Source organism: Rhinolophus hipposideros (assembly GCF_964194185.1).
Source record: "Rhinolophus hipposideros genome assembly, chromosome: 17".
NCBI lineage: Eukaryota > Metazoa > Chordata > Mammalia > Chiroptera > Rhinolophidae > Rhinolophus > Rhinolophus hipposideros.
In genome coordinates, this window is record NC_138063.1 from 18395205 (window position 1) to 18416916 (window position 21712).

Genomic DNA, 21712 nt, shown 5'->3' on the forward strand with positions numbered 1-21712 from the left:
TCTCCAATGTTAGCGTTCCTCAGAATCACCTAGAAGAGTTGTTAAAACACAGACTTGGGTCTCACCCCCAGAGATTCTGATTTAGTCGGTTTGGGGTGGGGCCTGAGAATTTGCATTTCTCACAGGATTCCAGGAGATCCTGATGGCTGCAGACCACACTTTGAGAACCCCTGACATATCAACTGACAAGACAACTACCTACCAGGACTTGCAGGGTGCCATGAAAGCACAACCACTCCCCATATATTGTCTGTTCTTTGGCTGAAGTCACTCCTTTGGGTTTAAACAGCAAGAGTCCTTCCTACTAGACTGAAAATAGGCTATCTATGATAAATAGCTACAGTAGCCATAATTCACCATTGTCATTTTATCTCAGATATGTTCCTTAGATTATCTCAGGGATCAGCAAACTGTTTTCTTAAAGATCCCGATAGTAAATAATTGGGGTTCTATGGGATATACAGTCTCTGTTTCAACCACTCCACTGTGCCTTTGCAGAACAAAAACAGCCTTAAGCATTGGGCAAAGGAATGTGTTCAGCTGTATTCCAATAAAACTTTAGTTTGCCAACCCCTGGATTAACCGTCACCATCCGGGTTCTTCAAGAAGACACAGAGAGGAAGGTCAGAATCCTCTTTTCAGATAGGAGGGACTCAAAGGGGTCCCTAAAAATGGAGGTGGTCCTTGGACAACCAATGAGCTTTTAAGATAAGAACAGAATCCCTGGCGGAGTGGGGAGGCAGGTTGTGGAGAAGGGTGGGTGGGTGGGTCTGAAAAAAAACATCCTTCTTTGACTTTCCTTCCAGTCACCCTCAGGCTCACATCTTCAATAGGAAGCTGGGTGGCTCTGTTTCAGTTCTGTTTAGATACAAGTCAAAAGGGAAAGGAAGCCATAGGCCCAGATGCAGTATGCGTCTCCAGGTGTTGGAAAGGAGGGGTCATGGTGGATAAGAGAACTCAGTCACTCAATCATTGTTTGGCCACCAGGCCAGAAGAAGAAAGATGAACGTGAAACAAAACAATTTGCAGTACTCTGGTATCACTCCATTCCAACAGACACTTACAAGCAAACAGCAGATAAGAAAATGAGCAGAACCAATGCCTCTTTGAAATACTAAAGGGCCCTAAAAGATGGCTTAATTGGATAAAGAAATGAACAAACGAAAGGAATTTGAGAACAGAAATCTGCTCAGAGATTTCTGAGAGAATCATCTCAGCCTTTTCATGAGAAATATTCCAGCCTCCAAAATGGTACAGAGCAGCAGAGTCCACTCAAGGGGCTGGGCCTTCAGTACCTTGAGGGAGTGGTCTGCCCATGGTTTCCCCAAGGAAATCCATGTGGCTCCAGAGCCCACTAGATTTCAATCTGGACTTGCAAAGGTCAGATCAGAGCCTTCATTTGGTTGAGGGTCCAGAGACCTGATAGATTTTAGGTGGAAAAAAACCAAAAACACTGACACGCAAAGAATATCATCAAAAAGTGCGACTTACCTCTGTGTGTCAGAGGCTAGATTCTCGCTGGAGTTTGTCCTCCCTCCAAAGCCTGCAGCCCTCCCACCATCCCGTGTAGCCGAGGAATGGAGGCACACGTTATAATACTTAATACAGTGTTTAAGCTTCATTTAAATTTCCATTTTTTACCCCGTTAACTGACCTGAAGAGAATTATAATATTTCTAACATAATCTAAAGTGTCATTTGTTGAGTGTACCACAGAAAGAATTTCAATTTTCTTTCAGATTAGTATTTGCCCACTGAATATTTAATGGAAAAGATAAATTATTTTCTCCTTTCTTGATTACAAAAAGTTCAGAATGGTGCTGTGAGAAATTCAGAAAGGCATTTGTATAGTCAAAATGCCCTGACCCTGCCAAAATACTCAGCTGGATATTAACCCAAAACTAAAAAATGAATTATTGACACCCTAATATTTGTATTAGAATGGGAAAGTACATATCTGAGGTATGGCATTCTAAACTGGGGTGTGGGGGTGAGTCTTAGGTAAAGAAGTTCAGAGACCCGGATGGTGAATTTGAGAAAAAGACACTTAGTCACTCTCACTCTCACTTTCATATCTCAGAGGGACCTTCACTTTAGAGGAGCTTAAATTTGTTATGTAATTTTAGATGCTTAATTTATAGTGAATCGTCTCATTCTAAGCACAGCTGAAATTCGTTGAGACCATTAGTGTCATAGTTAAACTTAAAGCAGGCATAACTGATATAAGTCAAATTTTTACACATACTTATCTATACATTAGATATAGATATAGAGAGAAAAATCAATATGAGGTAGACATAAAGACATAAAGATAGGAAAAGACAGATATATACCTATATGCTATATGTTACATATATAAGCTACATATAGGATATACAATTTATATATAGTTACATATAGAATGTGTATATATTGTATATACTATATAGTTACATATAGGATGTGTATATATTGCAATATATACAATATATAGTATATATATTATATAGTATATATACAATACATAGTATGTATAATATATATTATATATAGTATATAATATATATACTATATATTGTATATATATAGTATATATATACTATATATATCTGGACCCTATATATATATACACAATATATATATGTATATATACACAATATATATACAATATATTGTGTATATACTATATATAGTATATATATTGTTACATATAGGATGTAACAATTTATATATAGTTACAAATGGAGGGAAATATTGGTATAACTTCCAGATGTTACACAACTCTACTAATTAAAAATAACAATTTGAAACAAATATATTAAGCTAGACAAAAAAATGCATAACAAATTTTTATATTAATGTACTCTTATATTTCTCTAAATTATTGTTTAACTTCAAGCCATCAGCTACTATTTGAAATAATAACAACACTAATGAAATGGCATTTGCACCCCACACTGTATACATAACAAGGCACTTGGAACTTCGTATTGAGGAAGAAAACACCAGTTTTGTTTAAGCTACCATAAAATAAAAATGTGAAAAAACCCTACGATGAGCTGACATGAGAAAGGTGGGAATTGGAGGAAAAAATGACCTAACTGTTCCCTAGCTTGTTAGGGTTCAAATATTTCAGAAAATTAAGAGAAAGAATTTCCATATACCAAATCAATTTGATTTTATCTTTTGGAAAACAAAAAGTAATTCATTTTATTTTTGAGATGAGGTACCTAGGGGAGGTGTTGCACCTGAGCAGTCAAAAGTCTGGGGGCTCTGAGTGCTGGTGTGGATTTAATCATCTCATCTGATGGAGGTTTCCACAGAGTGACAGGTACTCCCTGTCTCTTTTCTGAACAGATTGACTCTGAAAGGCCTGGGAAGAAGGCACACACTCAGCCAGCACGACTCGGCTGGTCTGTAAACACATTCATAAGCAAGCTAGCTCTCGATTACTGAGGTATAATTGACAAAAAAAAAATTGTATCTATTTAAAGTGAATGTGATGATTTGATACTCGTATATGTTGTGAAATGATTACCACCATCAGGTTAACACATCCATCGTCTAACACAGCTACCATTTTGTATGTCTGTGTGCCAAAAGACCAATTTTAAAGGGGCCCTATATCACAGGTTGGCAAATTTCAAAATATTGTATGGACTAACAGTTATTCTGTCTAAGTCACATCAAGAAATCCGTTGCTGGGGAAGGAATGAGTGGGCTAAAGGATGCCTTACTGGCAAAATGAATCCATTCTTTCATTTACATGACTTAATGTATGTTCAGAAAAACAAATACACAAGTCAGATGTAAGATAACTGGCTTGACAGAAATTCAGAGAAAAAATAATAATAATCTGTGAGTTTTTACCACTGACTTTGTAGGAGGAAAAAAAAACAAACACTATTTTTTCCTTAAGGTAAATGCCATTTTATACAAAGTCAATAGAAGTATGGTCTCCAGTTTGAGGGGGCAATGGCTATAATCTGTCCCCATTCCCTACCTCCACATGTACCATCCCTCAAAACCCAGCCCCTAGTTTTCCCCAGTAGTGAGACTGTATCTAGATTATTGTGTTGAATTAAATGCATGTTTAAATTATTAAAACAAGTCTAGAAGATTAACCCGGGGTGAAAACCTGGAAGCCGTGCTGTAGAATAACTAAATCAACTAGCAAATTCATCTTGGAAAAGAAAAGCCTTAGTGAGATGTGATGGGTGTCTTTAAATATCCAAAAGGCCACTTTGCAGACAAAGCAGATTTGCTTCCCTAGTATAGAGAGTAGAACGAGGGTCAGTGTGGAGACAACTTTGGTTTAACATAATGAATAACTACAATTATCTAATAATAAAATAAGATTATTTTGTAACGTAGTAGGCATCATTTCACCAGAAGTATTCCAACAGAGTGTGGATAACCATCAATCATTAATGTTATAGAAAAGATTAAAACAGATCTCAGCACTCAAAAAAAAAGTTTCTTGTAGTTCAGCTTCACTTATCTTTTAATCTGCTCCTTAAATCCCCTGCCAGGTGGTCAGTCAGCTGATGAGAGTACATGTCCACTGACAGAAAAGCCAACCCCCGCCTTTAAAAGAAAAGAAAAGAAGGGAGGAAGGAAGGAAGGAAGGAAGGAAGGAAGGAAGGAAGGAAGGAAGGAGAGAGAGAGAGAGAGAGAGAGAGAGAGAGAGAGAGAGAGAGAGAGAGAGAGAGAGAGAGAAAGAAAGAAAGAAAGAAAGAAAGAAAGAAAGAAAGAAAGAAAGAAAGAAAGAAAGAAAGAAAGAAAGAAAGAAAGAAAGAAAGAAAAAGTCAACCCTTTGGGAAGAAGATGGAGCCAGGCTTGTATTTCCCCCAGCATGGTTGCAAGCTGTCTGCCTCAGATTATGTGATTTGATTGTCAAAAAAAAAAAAAATGCAGATTCCTTATTCCTCTCCATCACCAACCTCCTGGACCAGAATTTCTGGAATGGCTTCAGGAATCAACAATTTCAATGACATCCTCAGCTTATTCTGATGCACATTAAAGTTTGAGAAGCATTGAGCTAGATGAACATGAAAGTCTTTCTGATGCTAAGAGACTCTGAGAAAGAACAGTAGGACATATTCTCAGTTTCCCCACAAAAACGAATTCGATTCAGTGCTATAGAGATATCTTAAGTGATAGCCATCTGTAAGCTTCAAGAGCACAATAATTCCAAATAAAGTTTAATATTCAATGAAGGATTTGCTTCTTTGTACAGAACAGCCCACTTTCTCCAATGCTAGTTCCTTTGACATGATTTCCAGGGATTCCTATGACAAGCTGGGACACTCTCACCTTACACAGACACATGCTCAGCCCTATTCCAAACAAAAATCATCAAGTATCACCACTGTTGGCAGGTGCCTATTTGCTTTCTTGGACCTTGAAACAGAAATTTAAAACTGGAAAATATCAAATTTGACTATGTGATAGACCTGTGGAGAAGCCCTTGGTTAAAAGCAGTGGGAGGATCTGGCACATTCTGACCAAGTTAAGGCGTCTTTTCAGTCGAGACATTGTGAGTCCCTGCAAAATCTGAGCCTGGCATCCCCTTCATCCATTTGCTCCTGTCACACATCTTATACACAGAATGACCTGACAGACCTGAGACACCACAAGTCATACCCCATGAATGTTGAATCCATCTGTATCATGATCTGTGGGACTAGAAAGTTCAGATGCTAAGGGGCCATAAGTGAAGTTCACAAGGGTTTACTGAGTACACACCTTGCACCTGGTGTTGTCATTTTAGAATTCAAATGAAAAGAGATAGTTGAATCAACCCTCAGGGAAACAAATGAAATTACTTGATACTCATCCCTAGAATTCTCACTCTCAGGAGACTTCCTCACCAAGCAGCAAGAAGTAATATTCGTGCCTTACGAATTCTACCTCAAAGATTTTATTCAATAATCTGCTCCTTATCCTTCAAAAAAAAATAGACACTAATATTCAGTCTGCTCAGAACAGCAGCTCTAATTTTCTGGGAACAGTCCCTCCCCTATCTTAAACATGGGGTGCAAAGGTTTAGGTATTCCCGGGGTTTGCTGACAGTGTTGTGGTGGATCCAGGCCTGCTTCCTCATCCCAGAGAAGTCAGCTTAAGGTATTGCTCGATGGTTTTTAAGTTTGGATCAAGAAATTGACATTCTCTGCAGAAGCAAAGGTGAGAGATACAGGGTGACAGAGCTGCTGATGGTCAGGCTTCCAGCCTTGTAGAAAAAGGCAATTTGCATCAATGAAGCCATGCAGAGAAAGCAGAGGAGAAAGAAGAGCTGGTAGTAAACGGACCCGTTATTCAGTTGCAGTGAGGCCTAATTATACTTTTGTCCTAACACTGGTTAGGTACAGAAAATCCAGTAGGTTCCTTTTTGTGTCTTCCTTTAAGCTGATTTTTCTTTCCTTCAGTCAAAAAGAGTTACACTAACCAACAGAGAATATAAAATACCTAGTAGCTGAAGTCATGTAGTACAATACCCAACGCCCCATCATTTGGTCATCCTTTTCTGAAGGTTGACGGAAAACCCTGTCAATATGTAGGTCCAATCATAATGTAAACTCAGAAACGAAGTCCTGTAGCTAAAGGAATATTCTTGGTAGAAATTGCAAGAATTTGAAAAATACGTTTTATTGGTTTTTAAATGTAGATCAGAATAAAGGAATTTTAGAAATAGTTTGAAAATAAGAAGGGGTTAAAGACTGACACTTCAGTCAATGTTTTCTGTTGTAACTCACATGTATATTCAAAGCCTGTGATGTAGTGAAATCATATAAAATCCCAATTCGCTCCTATTTTCTAGCCCACGTTAAAATCCATACCCTATTAAGATGTTTTTCTTACTAAGGGAAAAGTATCTTTAATCTTAATAACAACAATAACAACAACAAGAAAGGAAAAAAAGAAAAGAAAAGCCCTAAGGAAATTCACAAAAGAAATGGAACACAATATCAGCATTTTTCCATAAACAACTAACAGAGTTTGTATTTGTATATGCAGTAGGCAAGAAGGGATGGCCAAGGTTGTTAAAGATGACACCAGGATAGGAAGGATAAGAAAGGGAGAAAGGAGAAAGAGAAGTTGGAAAACTTTTGGAATGCAAATTAATGCTTACAGATACTTTATAGCTACCTGACATTTACTGGCACCCGGGAGGCTTATTTAATGCAAGATCTTTCTGATCTGGATTTAAATAAGCACCAAACTAAATTAGCAAAAGAAAAAAATATGGATGGCTTGAAGGTATATAGCAATGAAGTCAAATATAGACCTAAAAAAGTAATATTAACCATATAGATGAAGTGAATTGATCACAAGACAATATAAATACCAAATAGGATTCAGGTTTCTTTCTTTTAGTCATCCATTCATCCATCTCTCTTTTTCTGTACTGACCAAGTATTATGCTTCAGACGTGGGACTAAAGGCTGAACAGCATACAGCCATGGATCAGACAGCCCCATGTCTATAACAACTACCCCCTAGAAGGAAAAAGATGGTGAACAAAAGTAACTCAAACCCATGATAGCGTGAGTGTCATGAGTGACCTAAGTGTTCTTGGGAGCAAAGAGAAACCATTTCCTGCTCAGAACTTCACAGTGAACGTAGCATGGAAATGGGACCTTACAGGATGAGTTCACTTTTAAAGCCACTCATCCAAAAATAGGGGCTCCCAGAGCAGGAAATAAAAGCTGTTGGTGCATTCTTGATGGCACTTAATACTCTGAAAGTGTCATAATTGACTTGTTTCTCTTCCATTTCCAGTTATGAGGTCACATAGGTTTCAAAAGGTTTTCACCTGATTTCTTTCCCACACTCTCTAGTTTCTTCAGAAGATGGGATTATTATAAAATGTGTTTTTCAAAAGTGCTTTTACAGACAGGAAGAAGAGCTAATCTCAGAGAAAACGGACTCACCTGCATTTAAGTGTGTGTACACCAATGAGTCTCAGACACTAGACCCAGAATCAGAAATTCCTGAATAATTCCTTCAGGTGTCACATTCTCATGAAAACACTATCCAGGTGACATTCTGACCCAGAGAGGCTCGAGACTACAAGCAGAGCTCCTCATACTGTCCAGAACTGTCATAGTATGGGTGACAGAAAGACACCGACCTCCTACACCCTACTCATACTCATTTCCTATGGGAAGGGACTCAGAGTAGCTGAAATGCACAGTGGAAGCTGAGAGCACCCAGAAAAATGCTAAATGGATTTTTTTAATAAAAAAATAACAAATTCCTTAAAGTCAGACATAATATTTGTTGATAAATATATACTTAGATTAAAGAAGGTGAGAGTCAGTTCTTTCCATCTCCTAATACTCTGTCTCTCCACCATCACAAGACTAAGTCTTTGGTCTTAGTAGGAAAGAGATAATAGACATTGCTCTTTTAAAAAATAAAACAAGAACAAAAGAAAAATCATATAAGCACAAACCTAAAAGAATCAAACTGGTATCAGTCTGCTCATATGCAATCCTAGAAGCTTGAAGACTATGTGGGGAAAAAAAAACTCATGAGAAAAAAGAACTGAAATGCAAGAACTCTATTTATTTGACTCTGAGGGTCAAATAAAGTTACTCAAGGATAAGCAAAACTGGGAAGTACACGTATTTTACCCAAGTACCCTACCTGAAGAAAATAGCTGGGAGGGGATGTGTGGGAGACTAATGAAACAACCAATAATCCAAAAGGGATTTCAAGATTAATGAAAGATTAAGGGTAGAGGAAACGTAAATAAAATTCTCTTTAAATTATTATGGAAGAATAATGCTAAGTGAAAAAAAGCATAATGCAAAATTGAATCTACACTGTAATTGCAACTATATAAAATTGGTTATGCATGCAAACAAGACTAAGGGAGATGGAAAATATAAGTGACTGATCTGTTAAAGAAGTAGATTAAAGAGTGTTTTGGTTTTTTAATCCTATACTTCTCATAAAGTTATTTGTACAATTTTAAAATTATTTGAGGGAAGAAAAAATAGAGAAAATGATGGTAAAGAACAAATATTTTAATATATAGATATGACTACATCTAAAAGGATACAGGACAGACCTTATAACTGTCTAGGAGCTTATTAGTATGCATATGACTCCCAGAAACACATGTCTAAAGATTTTTAATATCAATTCACAACTCTTGAGTTCAGAATGTACTTGACTGGGGAACCTGAGAGTGAGGAACCTGAGAGTGAAAAATGAGAACTGTGCTAGTGGATGAATGGACCTTACTGTACTGTTCTCTCTGGACAAATCTATATTGTACAACAATAGAATTGAAGAGGTGCACCCAGTGTGACCAATGCATCCCAGTTTTCCCAAAACTTTCCTGATTTTAGTACTGAAATTCTGACATTCCAGGAATTCATTCAGTCCAAACAAACCAGACTGTTGGTCACCCTAAGTGCATGTAATCCACATGAAGTTGCCCTCAACAAATTTCAAAAACAACTTATGTGTAGAAATCCAAGGCCTGGAGTGAAACAACTGAGGTTCTTCAGAGGTCTAAACCATATCTGAGCTGGAGTTGGTGGGGGAATTCCCTCCCCACACATATCCCAAGGACATTTATTGAAGTTTGGAGACATTTTTGGCTGTCACAGCTGTAGGGAAGATGTGACTGGCGTTTAGTGGGTAGAAGCCAGGTACACTGCTAAACATCCTACAGTACACACGACAAAGTTTCGTCTGGCCCAAAATATCAGTAGTGCCCAAGTTGAGAAAGATTGATCTAAAAAAAAACAAAATCAAGCATAAATGTTATAACATTAAATGGAAGTGTACTCAATTATCCCGTTAGACAGAAACTGTCAGACTAGATTAAAAGTAAATCCTAACTATAGGCTATTGGAGGAAACATCCAAAAAATAAAGTGATAAAGAAGTTTGATATGAAGAAATGTACTAAGAGACACCAGTCCAGTACAAACAATATGAAAGCAAAAAAGGCAAAATTAATAACAAATAACTTGGTTCTAAAAATCAAAAACTCTTACCAAGATAAAGATAGCTGATTTGAAGAGTTAAAAAAAAAAAATTAAGACACAATGGTCCTAAAATTCAGCTGAGAAAAACACATAATACATCAGTTAAATATATAAACCAAAAATTATTAGAAAAGCAGGAAGAATTTGATAAGCCATATAATTCAAGTGGGAAAATTAAATAAAACTCTCTCCAGATTAGTCAGTTCTACTAGTTCATAAATCAAAAAAAATAAACAAAAGTAAAAATATGGAGGAATTAAATTTTACAATAGAGCTTTAAATCTTTTAGAGGACATATTTTTTGTAAATTCTTGTAATGTACACAAAAATAAATATTTGACCACAAAGAAAACCTTAAAATTCACAGTGGATATTTATAGGCCATAGTCTCTGATCAAGCAATCAAGTTAGAAAAAAAAAATTTCAAGTGACAAATTATTTCAGCTGCTTTAAATTAAAAAAAAAAAAAAAAAAACTACCCACATATCTCTGACTAAAATTAAAATGGTCTATTTATCAAACAATTAATTTAAAAGAAAATATATCATAGCAAAACTTACAGAATATAGAAAACAGTATCTAGGAAAAAATATATTACCTTAAAAAAATCTTCATAATTAAAGAAGAAAAACAAAACTATAACTAAGAACCTATCTAAGAAATTTGGGGAGAGAGGATGAGGTTGACTCCAAACACAGGGAAATTTCTAAAATATGAAACAAAAAATTAGAAAAAAATAAATAGATTCAAACCTAGATCTTTGAATACCTAACACATTATGAAAAGCTTCTTCCATTCCTGATCATGAATAAGAAACCTAGACATAAGGCAGAGGTCACAAAGCAGAGATACAAAGGAAAGGAATTCTACTTGCAATTCTAGGGCAGCACGTTTTGGGGGTCTAGAGAAAATGAATTATTTCTTGGTCAAATACAAACTACCAAAATGTATTAAGAGTAATAAAAAGTGAGAATGTATCAATAATCATAGAAAGCATTACGAAATCATGAGATATCTGTCAACTTTAGAAAGTAGAAAACAAACTCTTCTAAGTAATAGAAAAAAATGGAAGTCTCTATAATTCAGTTTTGAAATCAGAGTAACTTTATCATCAAAAGTTGAAAAGATAAAAAATAAAACTATGGACCAGTTTCACTTATTAATATAATAATAAAAATTCTAAATACAACTTCATAAAACAGAGTCTGATGATATATGAAAGACAGTACATTATGAAGAAGCTGAATTTATTTCAGGGATACAACAGTTTCAATATCAGGAAATGTGTTACTATAAACCATCACATCAAAAGATAAAAGTGGAAAAATGATTATACCTATGGGTACTGGAAAAAGAGTTCATAAAATTTATCAGACATGCCTAATAAAAAATTAAGTATAATATTATAAACAAATGACTTATATTTAATTAAGTGTATTTATCAAAAACTAACCACATTATACAAAACAGAAACAAAAATTATCTCAATTAAAATTGAGAACTAGAAAAAGAAATCCACAATTACTATTACTATTTAAAAAATTAACTTGGCACTTTTGGTAAATGCAATAAAAGCAAAAAAAAATAGATAACTTTTATAAACATTAAATAAGATAAAATTTGTATAACTTTATGCTAGAAAACAGGTGAGATGCTAGTAAAAAGATTTTAAACCTCATCAGACTAAGAGAGTTTGATAGAATGGATTAATGCAGCACAAACATAAAAAATCAATAGTTTTTTTCTATTCTAGCAATAAGTAACCACAAATGGAAAAAAAATTACATTTACAATATAAGAAAAATCAATAAACACTTAGGAGCAGATTTTAAATGAAAGGCATAGGACTTAGGACATGAATAAAACTAAAGAATAAAAAAATATTGTTAAAATAAATAAGACAAAACATAGCATAGCATGTTTATATACGGAAGTTTCAATATAATGGAAATATAATTTCTCCCAAAATTAGTAGGCAGTGAATTCAATTCAAATTAGGAAAAACGTTAACATGAAAGAACAAATGCCTGTGAATAGAAAAAGCTATGAAAACTGGGAGAAGCAGGAAGGGTAATTTGCCTTTGCAGATAGAAAAAAAAAATTAAATAATCAGATATGCAAACAGAACAGAGAATCCAGAATCAGGTTCCAGTATAATATGCATGTGGCAAAATCAGTAGTTCTACAATTAGTGATGATGGTGCAGCTGGTCATCTGTTCAAAAGAAAACAAAAATGAGCTCCCGTCTTAAATTTAAAATTTTATGTGCAGTAAAGACTTAAATTTTAAAACTAAATTTATAATAAACAAAGTGAAAGAAAATCAAGCAGGCTATTAGTGTGTGATGAACGGGTGAGGGAAATTTTCTTAGGACTGAAAATTCAGACACAGAGAATTAAAAATACTGGAAAATTTGGGGAAAATTAAAAATTAAAAAAAGTGTGCATGAAGAAAGATACCATAAACACAGTCAATACTATATATTTGAGGGAAAACAGTAACAGATATAAAATAGAGGGACGGTTCACTTAATATACCCAGAATTCTTACAAATTTACAAGAATAAAGATAATTCAGGAAGAAAAGCTATGGATAAAGGATGTAAATGGACAGTTTATGAACAAAAATAAAAATGGCCAAAAATATGTGAAAAGATTCTTATATTGAAACTTTATTTTGCATTTAACTAAATAAATTAATAAGGTATTATTTTGCATCAGACTGATTACATGATTCAAAGTAAAAGGTGGAATATGGAGAAAAGGGACTCAGAAAATGTTGGTACGATATAAAGTGCTATGGCCCTTTGGGAAAACAATCCAATAACAGTTGTTAAAAGGTAATAAAGTTTTTAACTCAGAAATTCCAAACTATTTCTGGGAAGCTCCTGCAAAACTGTTAGGAATGGACAGTAACTGGAAATAAATTATTTGCCTGTTAGTTAGAGGAATGGCTGAACAATATATGGTACAGTCCCACTATGGATTATTAGGCAGTCATTTAAAAAATGAATTAAAGCCACCAAATGAGAGATCTTGTGAACTACTGAATAAAAAGATATAAAAATAATTTTTATATTGTTTAATTCCAAACAAAGATGAAAAGAAAAGAAAAGAAAAGAAAAGAAAAGAAAAGAAAAGAAAAGAAAAGAAAAGAAAAGAAAAACCCACTATGTGTATGTGTATAGGCTCCTTATGGCAGTAGAGGGAAAACATGAAAGGACATATATCAGATTGTTTTGGGGGGTTACTGGGAAATGAAGAGGACGGTGGTATTAGAAAATCAGAGAAAGGAAACAAACTTTAAAAATAAAGGTGAAAATAAAAACCCTAAATATGATTACATTTATAAATTGATTACATTTACAAATTTAATTTACATATGTGAATAAAATTAAATGGAAAGCTAAATTTATACTGGAAGAAAAAAAAGTGAAATCCTAGTAACTTTCCCCACCCTGACAGCATAGTAGTTACCAGAAATACAGATAGAATGGCTCTACTTAAATGATGAGGAAGGTTACCTCACATCAGACGAAACTTCATTTTGTCACGATGAAACTTGATAGTGACAATCTTGATAGCTTTTGATGGGCTTTTTCTAGTGTCAATCTCAAAAACTGGGTCTACCCCTCATAACGGATAACCTTGTCCTAGACGATATCCAGTCGAGGCTTCTCATTTGTCAGATGAGGAAATTAAGGTTTAAGCAGATTTTAAGTAATTTTCCCCAGTTAGAGAACTCAACAGTGCTGAAATAGTCCTGGAAGCTACTCCCTTCTCTAGGATTTCCTGCAACACTCAATCTTGTTCCCTATTATTCTACAAGGTCCCTGCCATCCAGGATTTGGAAGAGTTCTTTCAGGACCATGCCAGCATGGAGGGAAGAAACGAAAAGAAGGGAGTAGACTCTCTAGATGCAGGAATTTTCTTGTTGAAGAAAGAATTATGTCATCTTATTAAGAATTCTTGCACCAGACCAGACAGTGGATCATATACGAGTCATGCCCCAGCCGAAGCTTTACGCACCTACCTGGTACCCTTACACATAAACTTTTGTGCAAACGCTCATGTTCCAAAACTCAAAGCCAATTAATTTTCTAACTCAGAATCAGTATTTTTCACACATCCAACAATTGTTTACTATTCCTACATGAATAATGAAAGCTGAAATCAAAATATTTAAAGTCATTCTCTCACCCCTTGATAAAAGAACAGACTCAGTTGATATGAGTTAGCTAGTTTACACAACATTATTGTTGAAGCCCTGTCACAAATTCAAGCTCTTTAAATAAGAAACAGATTTCTTTTTTTCCTGCAAAAAACTAAAATTTCAAGTTTGGTTATCTGACTGTGGGCCTTCTTTACCAAAACCATCAGGCAGGAAGGCGACTATGGATCTCCTATTGCCAATCCGGTACCTTGCCTAGAGAAACAAAGTGATGGAAAGTAAAACTATTGCATGCCAAAGATCTCACATTTCTATTTTCAGTTACATAACAGAGACATATGCGTACAGATCATGCAAGCTGAGCAACTCCCTCTAATGCCATCATCACGTCCAGACTCATTATCCCAAGTAGAGTCGGAGAGGGTCTAGGTGAGCACTAACCTTGGCCCCTGTACAACCTGGCCAAGGTTATTTAAGTTCTCTATGACTTTGTTTCCTCATCTCTAATGAAACAAAGTTTGTAAAGTGATTAGCTTAGTGCCTAGCACGTGCAGGCCCTTTAAAATAATGATTATTTATATGGAAAGTCTTTAGGCTGTGTGTTCAATTTTATCTGTCAGCATTGTGGAGTTCAAATAAAAATAAACAAAAATCACAGAGGAAAGTAGAGACTTAATTGTGGAACTTATGTGATGCGCATTCTGAGTTCTTTTGAACATCAGAAGGGCGGGAGGTAAATAAAGAACTGGTGTGATCTAAATGTAATAAATCCATGGTAAACAATCTTGTCTCTTGGAGAGATCCTGTGAGCAGGAGGTGAGCTGTGATGATCTGAATCTTTTATGTGTGGGTAGGAAATGTGGAGAAAGAACCATGGAAACTATTCTTTTTTCAGAAATTTCAAGAAAATTGTTTTCACAGCTGAATTGTCCAGAGCAGTGTTTCTCAAATGAAATCAGAGTCACCTAGGTGGCTTGTTAAAACACAGATTGCTTAGCTCCTCTCCCAACGTTTCAGATTCAGTAGGTCTGGAATGGAGTCCGAGGACTTGAATGTCTAACAAGTTCTTCGGTGCTGTTGCTGCTGCTCCTAGTCTGGTGACTACCGCTGCTCTCGATTATCTGCCTCAGTTTCCCAATTTGATTTGAATAAGGGAGAAGGGCCACTAAGCAGAGAGCATCTTAAGCACAGAGCATTTTCCAGGCCTTTTCAAATCTTTCCATCATCATTTAATGTGCTCTGTGGCCCTCAGAGTTGAGTAAACAAGCAGCTTTTGAAACTAAAAACAACACTCTTGTAAAAGTAGTAAGGAAGACAAATGTGATTAATTTCCTTTTGTTTGGGGGTCTGGAGAAAAATGACTCTGCTGTTTTCCTATAGATTTTGACATGTCGCCAGAGTTTGGCTGTGAAACTGAGAGCAGCGTCCGTGCTCCCGGAGACATCGGAAGCAACAATTAACATTCAGACAGACCCCCTCATTCTCCACCATCAGCCCAGGCTCTTGTGCCCCTGGGAATATTGATCTGAAGAATCAATTCTGCTTATAAATTGAAGGGGGTGAAAAGATCTAATCATTACAGCACACAAGATGTGGTTGAAGTACAGAACAATTATGTTATGTGACCAGATTATGATAGTTCGAAGTCAGTCATTTGGAAAATTTTTATCTGGGCTATTTGGGGAGAGCCCTTAACCAAAAGAAGAGGTGACACATCCTAAGGGATTATGCAAGTTTTTCCTAATATGGGCTTGCATGTTTCTTCTAAGGATGTACATCAAAGAAATGATCCAATAGTGTGCTCTTTGTAATACTTGTGTGATCCAAATGTCCATGGGTTTAAGAGTCAATACCCAAGTGAGAGTAGGCTATCATTCCATATACACAACTGTCAGATGTTTCTGGAGTCCCACAAGGCCTGTACCTACCCCTTTATTAACGTCTTGCTTCATTTTCCCACTCCATCTATGTCTTCCACTTGTCCACAATGGCTGCATCCTCCAAAGCTCCTTGAGATAATGAGCTATGGACACTGACCATAATAAGAAAAATCTCAGTGTTCACATAAGTCATGCTGCTTCTGGAAGCCCCCAAATCCCAATCTTTGTGGCTCCAGGTGCTGTGGGCATGAGGAATTAGGATTGTTTTCTCCACGCTGTGCCCCATTCTGCATCTACTTTGATTAGCCAAGAGCATCACAGCAGTTCTCTTGAACAACAGCATATGAGTTTGCTAGGGCTTCCATAACAAAATACCACGGACTGGGTGACTTAGGCAACAGAGATTTACTTTCTCACAGCTCTAGAGGCTAGAAGTCCAAGATGAAAGTGTTGGCACATTTGGTTTCTTCTAAGGCTCCTCCTTTTTTTCTTGCAGATGGCTGCTTTCCTGCTTTGTGCTCACACGGGCTTTTCTTTGTGTATGGGCACGCCTGTGTCTCTTCTTTAAGGACAGAAGTCGTACTGGATTAGGGCCTCACACAAATGGCCTCATTTTAACTTAACTTTGTCTTTAAAGATTTTATCTCCAAACACAGTTTCGTTCTGAGATACTGGGGATTGGAACTTGAACATATGAATTAGGGTTGGGGGCTGGGGAGGACACAATTCAGTCCATGATAAATAGAAACATCTTATTTCCTTAATTTTTTATTTCATAGTAGTGCAAAGCTCATTTGAGGGGCCTGGGTGGGGGACAAAGTCCCACACCTTTATCTCCCCTTCCTTCCACCAAAATTCTTACCCTATTACAAAAGGAAACTCCCAAGAAAGTGAATGCAGAAGAGAAACAGATGTTGGTGCAGAGAGGACTATTGTCTGTATCTGCCAAAAATAAACTGTTATGCCGACTTAAGTTAGTGACTAGCATTTGAAGGTACAAGCCTCCTGCCAGACCACCTAAACCAGACCTCCTCTTTTACAGATAAGAAATAAAGGTCCAGCTTGATTAGGTAACTTTCTCAAGATCACACAGCTAAACACTGATAAGTCTGACTCTCCCAATTCCTAATGCTCTGCTTTTCTCCACCAGACGCAGTTCCTTTCTCTAACATGCCTGCAGAACTTGTTCACAGGAGAGCGCCAGGGTCCTATAAGCTCTGCTTACAGTCCTCAGCATTACCTCAGGTAGAATTTGGGGGTCAGTGTTTCTAGGAGACCTCTGATCAAAACAACCCTCCCATTCTCTTCCTAGGAAATACCTCAACAAGGCCAGGGCTTCAGGAAAACAAAGGGAACCCCTAACCACACACCCAGAAGTTCCGGGTATCCGGGTTCATACAGACAAGAATTACAGAGTACATCGTAAAACAAAATCAGTGGCTCAAAATGCTTCCAGTTAGAACTCAGTTCATTCTGCATCTTGTGGACAACAACCTTTGCCTATTAATTAGCTTTACCCAATTAGAAAAAAAATCTTGTTTTTATCTGAAATGTCTAGAAACTTGAGGAAGGGAAGTTATTTTTAACCCAAGTCCCAGATAATTGCCTCAATTGTCCAATTATGTCAATCTGTTTTAGAGACCTTAAAATCCTAGACATCCCAAACAGGCAGCCCATTAGCAATGGCGGACTCACACAGCCTTCTCACATCTGCAGCAGCAGCCTACACGCCTGTAAATCAGCTGCCATTTTCTATGCTCAGATTGACACTATGTATAATCAACCAAGGGATTTGAGCTACTCAGCCAAGAATTAGAAGACCCAGATAATGACAATGAAATTGCTAGATTAATATTATTGCTGCTACCACCATAATCCTCAGATAGAGAGCTTATCTAACACAAAGTGTATGTGTGTGTATCTGTATAGATGTATAGATGTAATGTATATACGTATATGTATGTTTATGTATATAGTAGGCCGTATACTTTTCTAAATTAATGGCATCAGGGAGGACAAAATTAAGTCTTACGCAGGCCTCTATTCAGAAGCAATCAGAATGCTCTGTCAACGAATCAGAATCACTTTAAAGATGCCTACTATCACAAGGCTATGTAAAATTGGTAGCTTTGAAATCCTTCTGATGAATGACTTAGATATGTGAGTTCACTTATGGTTACCCCCTCTCACTACCAATTAGCAATGCCTTCTCCTCTCCCTTCCCTTCAGCCAAGTCTTATTATTCTTCAGTGTTAATTAATTTATTCATCAAATATTTATTAACTATGCACCAGATACCAGGCATATTGCTAATCAGTTGAGCTATGGTGCCCTTAATTAGCTTAAAACACCTCCTTCTGACATGTCTTAGGGTCCTTGCCATGCCCCTAGCCTCATGCTGAAGAATGTCTTATGTATGGGTGGTTGTGGTTTATATATTAGAAACTCATCACCCTGACTTCAGCTAATTGAACCAGAGAGAACCCTGCAATTAGCTGGCACGAGACAGTGATACTCAATATTGGAGAGCAATGTGTAACGCCACGAAAAGGGACTGTTAACGTAAGAGACACAGATATGTATACAAAAATTAAAAACAAAATTAGAGAGACACACCAAGAGAAGATACTAATCCGAAGCCATAAGACATTAGAAGCCATAACCTAACAGAAGCTTTGCCTAAGCGAAAGCCATGATATAGAGTAGCTAGCAGAGCAAAGAGGCAGGGAAGAAAGAGAAGCAAAGATTGGGCTGCTGCTGAGTCACAAGCAAGGCAATGTAGAAATTTATTATTAATTCACAAGAGCAGCTACTGAACATCCAGAGCTATTGTAACCTAAATGATGATAAATGACATTCAGGTTCTCCAGCAGGACTGTGTATGGAACCACTGAAGTATTTTTTTGTCCTTCATTATTCCCTTGGTGTTCTTATGATCCTAAGGAAATCTGAGTGTGTCTCTTCTACTCTTAACCAGGAGAGAGAACCTATATAGCATTCAATGGGGAGAAACACAAATATAGCAATAATTATAGTACAGGTCATAAGGGGGTGTTACAGGAGCACAGAGGATCTTAAAACAAACCAGAGATAAATTCTTTCTTGGGCTGAGTCTTGAAGGTCAAATAGGAGCTAGAGACATGGAGAAAAGACATTTAAGGCAAAAATTATTAGGTGTGCAAGTGCTGTAGCACATAATAGTCTGTTGGGATCAAGAAACTACAAGTTTTTTAATCTGGCTGGAGTGAATGCTGGGCTTGTGGGCAAACCCAGAGATGAGGTTACGGGCTAAAAAACAGCCTGGTGACTAAGGTAATGTGTTTGGGTTGTTTGTTTGTTTTTTATTCCAAAACCTACTGGGAACTATTGAAGGACTTTCAATAACACAGTCAAATTGATATTTCAGAAAGTTCCTTCCGTCTGGATTGTGAGAATGGACTAAAGTATGGCCACAATGGAAGAACTTAAAAAATAAATGCTGTCCTCTACACTGAAATTAGTGAGTACTTTAGAATAGAAAGCAGAAGGTAAATAAGGGGAAATATATTAAAGAGGAAGTGAAATTTTCAGAATTTGGTGACATAGTGAATACAGGCAAGGGAGAACCCTACAATGAATCCAGGAGTTCCAACTTGACCTCTGGAAGGATGGTTGTACAAATCACTCGGCCTAATATAGAACAGAATAAGTAGGTGTGAGTGAGGAAGATGGTTCAGGGCTATAGATCGTAACTTCCATATATCTCTGGGACAATTAGGCAGATCTATAAAGTAGACATATGTGGGCTGGGATCTCGATGAAAAGATGTAGGCTGGTGGAACCATTGCATAGACAGTAATCGATGCTAGGCAGTTGGGCATAATGATCAAGAGATTGTGTACAGAATAGAAGGAAACAAGGATGGACGATGGTTGCCCTGGGCAATACCATGTTTTAGAGGACAAAGAGCAGAACCTATGACAGAGCAGGTGAGGTCAATTGAACTACTCCGTAATTCTTTCTTTATTATTTAAAACCACATAGACTCCTTTCTACAATACCATGGTAGTGACTACCTTATTTCATAAAAACAATTACATTATTCTCCTATTGTTTCATGTATGAAAATCTCACTTCTGCCCTATGTAGACACTCTATGTCATGCTTCCTTTAGATGGTCTTTTTTTTTAATTAATTAGGTTTATTGGGGTGACAATTGTTAGTAAATTTACATAGATTTCAGGTGTACAATTCTGTATTATATCATCTATAAATCCCATTGTGTGTTCACCACCCAGAGTCAGTTCTCCTTCCATCACCATATATTTGATCCCCCTTACTCTCATCGCCCACCCCCCACCTCCTTACCCTCTGGTAACCACTAAATTACTGTCTGTGTCTATGAGTTTTTGTTTCTTATTGTTTTGTCTTGTTTATACATAGCACAGTGAGTGACCGTGTGGCAAAATACACAGAGCCTAGAGCCCCAAATGACTTTTCCAATTCAGCCCCAACAAGATATGCCACCTTGAGAAAAATGTCAAAGTAGGTTATCATTTAATGGAACCCGGTCTATGGGTCAGGCATAAGGCAAAGCATTTTCTGTACCTCTTGTTTCATCTTTTTGACAATTCTAGAAGGTAGGGATAAGTCCTCCTGCTACAGAGATTATTAAAGTGAGGTCCAAAGAGGTTAAGTAATTTGCAACAAGTTAGCAATGGAAGTGAATTTTAAACCAAAATTCGTTTTAAACACAAAGTCCTATTCCTTCTGTTGTTCATTCTTCTAGGGCAGAGCACCGAACCTGTTTTAACCTTAGCCTCCTCATCTATAAGGTAGATACAAGAATGCCTACTTTGTTGTTTGAAAGGGTTATAAAGGTTGACCGAGCTATTGTATATGAAGATACAATGAATATTGTGAACAGCGATAGCAGAGAAATTAGTGCACACCAAATAGCCCCTTTGTTTCTCTACATTTCCCAGCCCCTATTCAGTTAGGTTAAAAAAAGGAAGTAGTGTGAACAATAAATGTGAGAAGTGACATACATCACTGCTAGGCAGAGGCTGTGAAAATTTCGAATGAGATTTTCAGTCTCTCTTACTGTGCTACAAAGACTGAGGAGGCTGTATGTTCCAGAAGGTGCAGATACAAGATGTTAGACACTCCATCAGCCTGACTCCTGAGGAATAATAGCAGAATTTTCTACCATGTGAAGTACTGCATGATTATAGAAGTAAACTTTTGTTGTGTTAAGCCACTAAGACTTGGGAGTGATTTGTTATTGCAACATCCATCTGGCTTATCTTGACTGACATAAATGCCATAAATTTAAGGAAAATTGTTGGTACAAGGCAACATTCAATATGTGGTGAGTGAGATAAGAGGGCATTGTAATTAAGAGTGTGGGATGTGGAGCTAGAATACATGGATTCCAATCCAAGTCCTGCCATTCCTAAGCTTTATGACCTTGGCAAGTAATTTAATCTCTTTGTGCCTCAGGTTCCTTGTCTATCAAATGGGAATAACATTACTTCATTGGGGCTTGAAGGGAACTAAATGAGTTAACACATGTATAGTATTTAGAACAAGACATATGGAAGCACTTAATGAATATTAGCTGTCATTATTTTTAGTCCATACTGAATTGACTTTAATTCCACTTAGCACAGAAGGTCAACCAAAACCAGTCTACA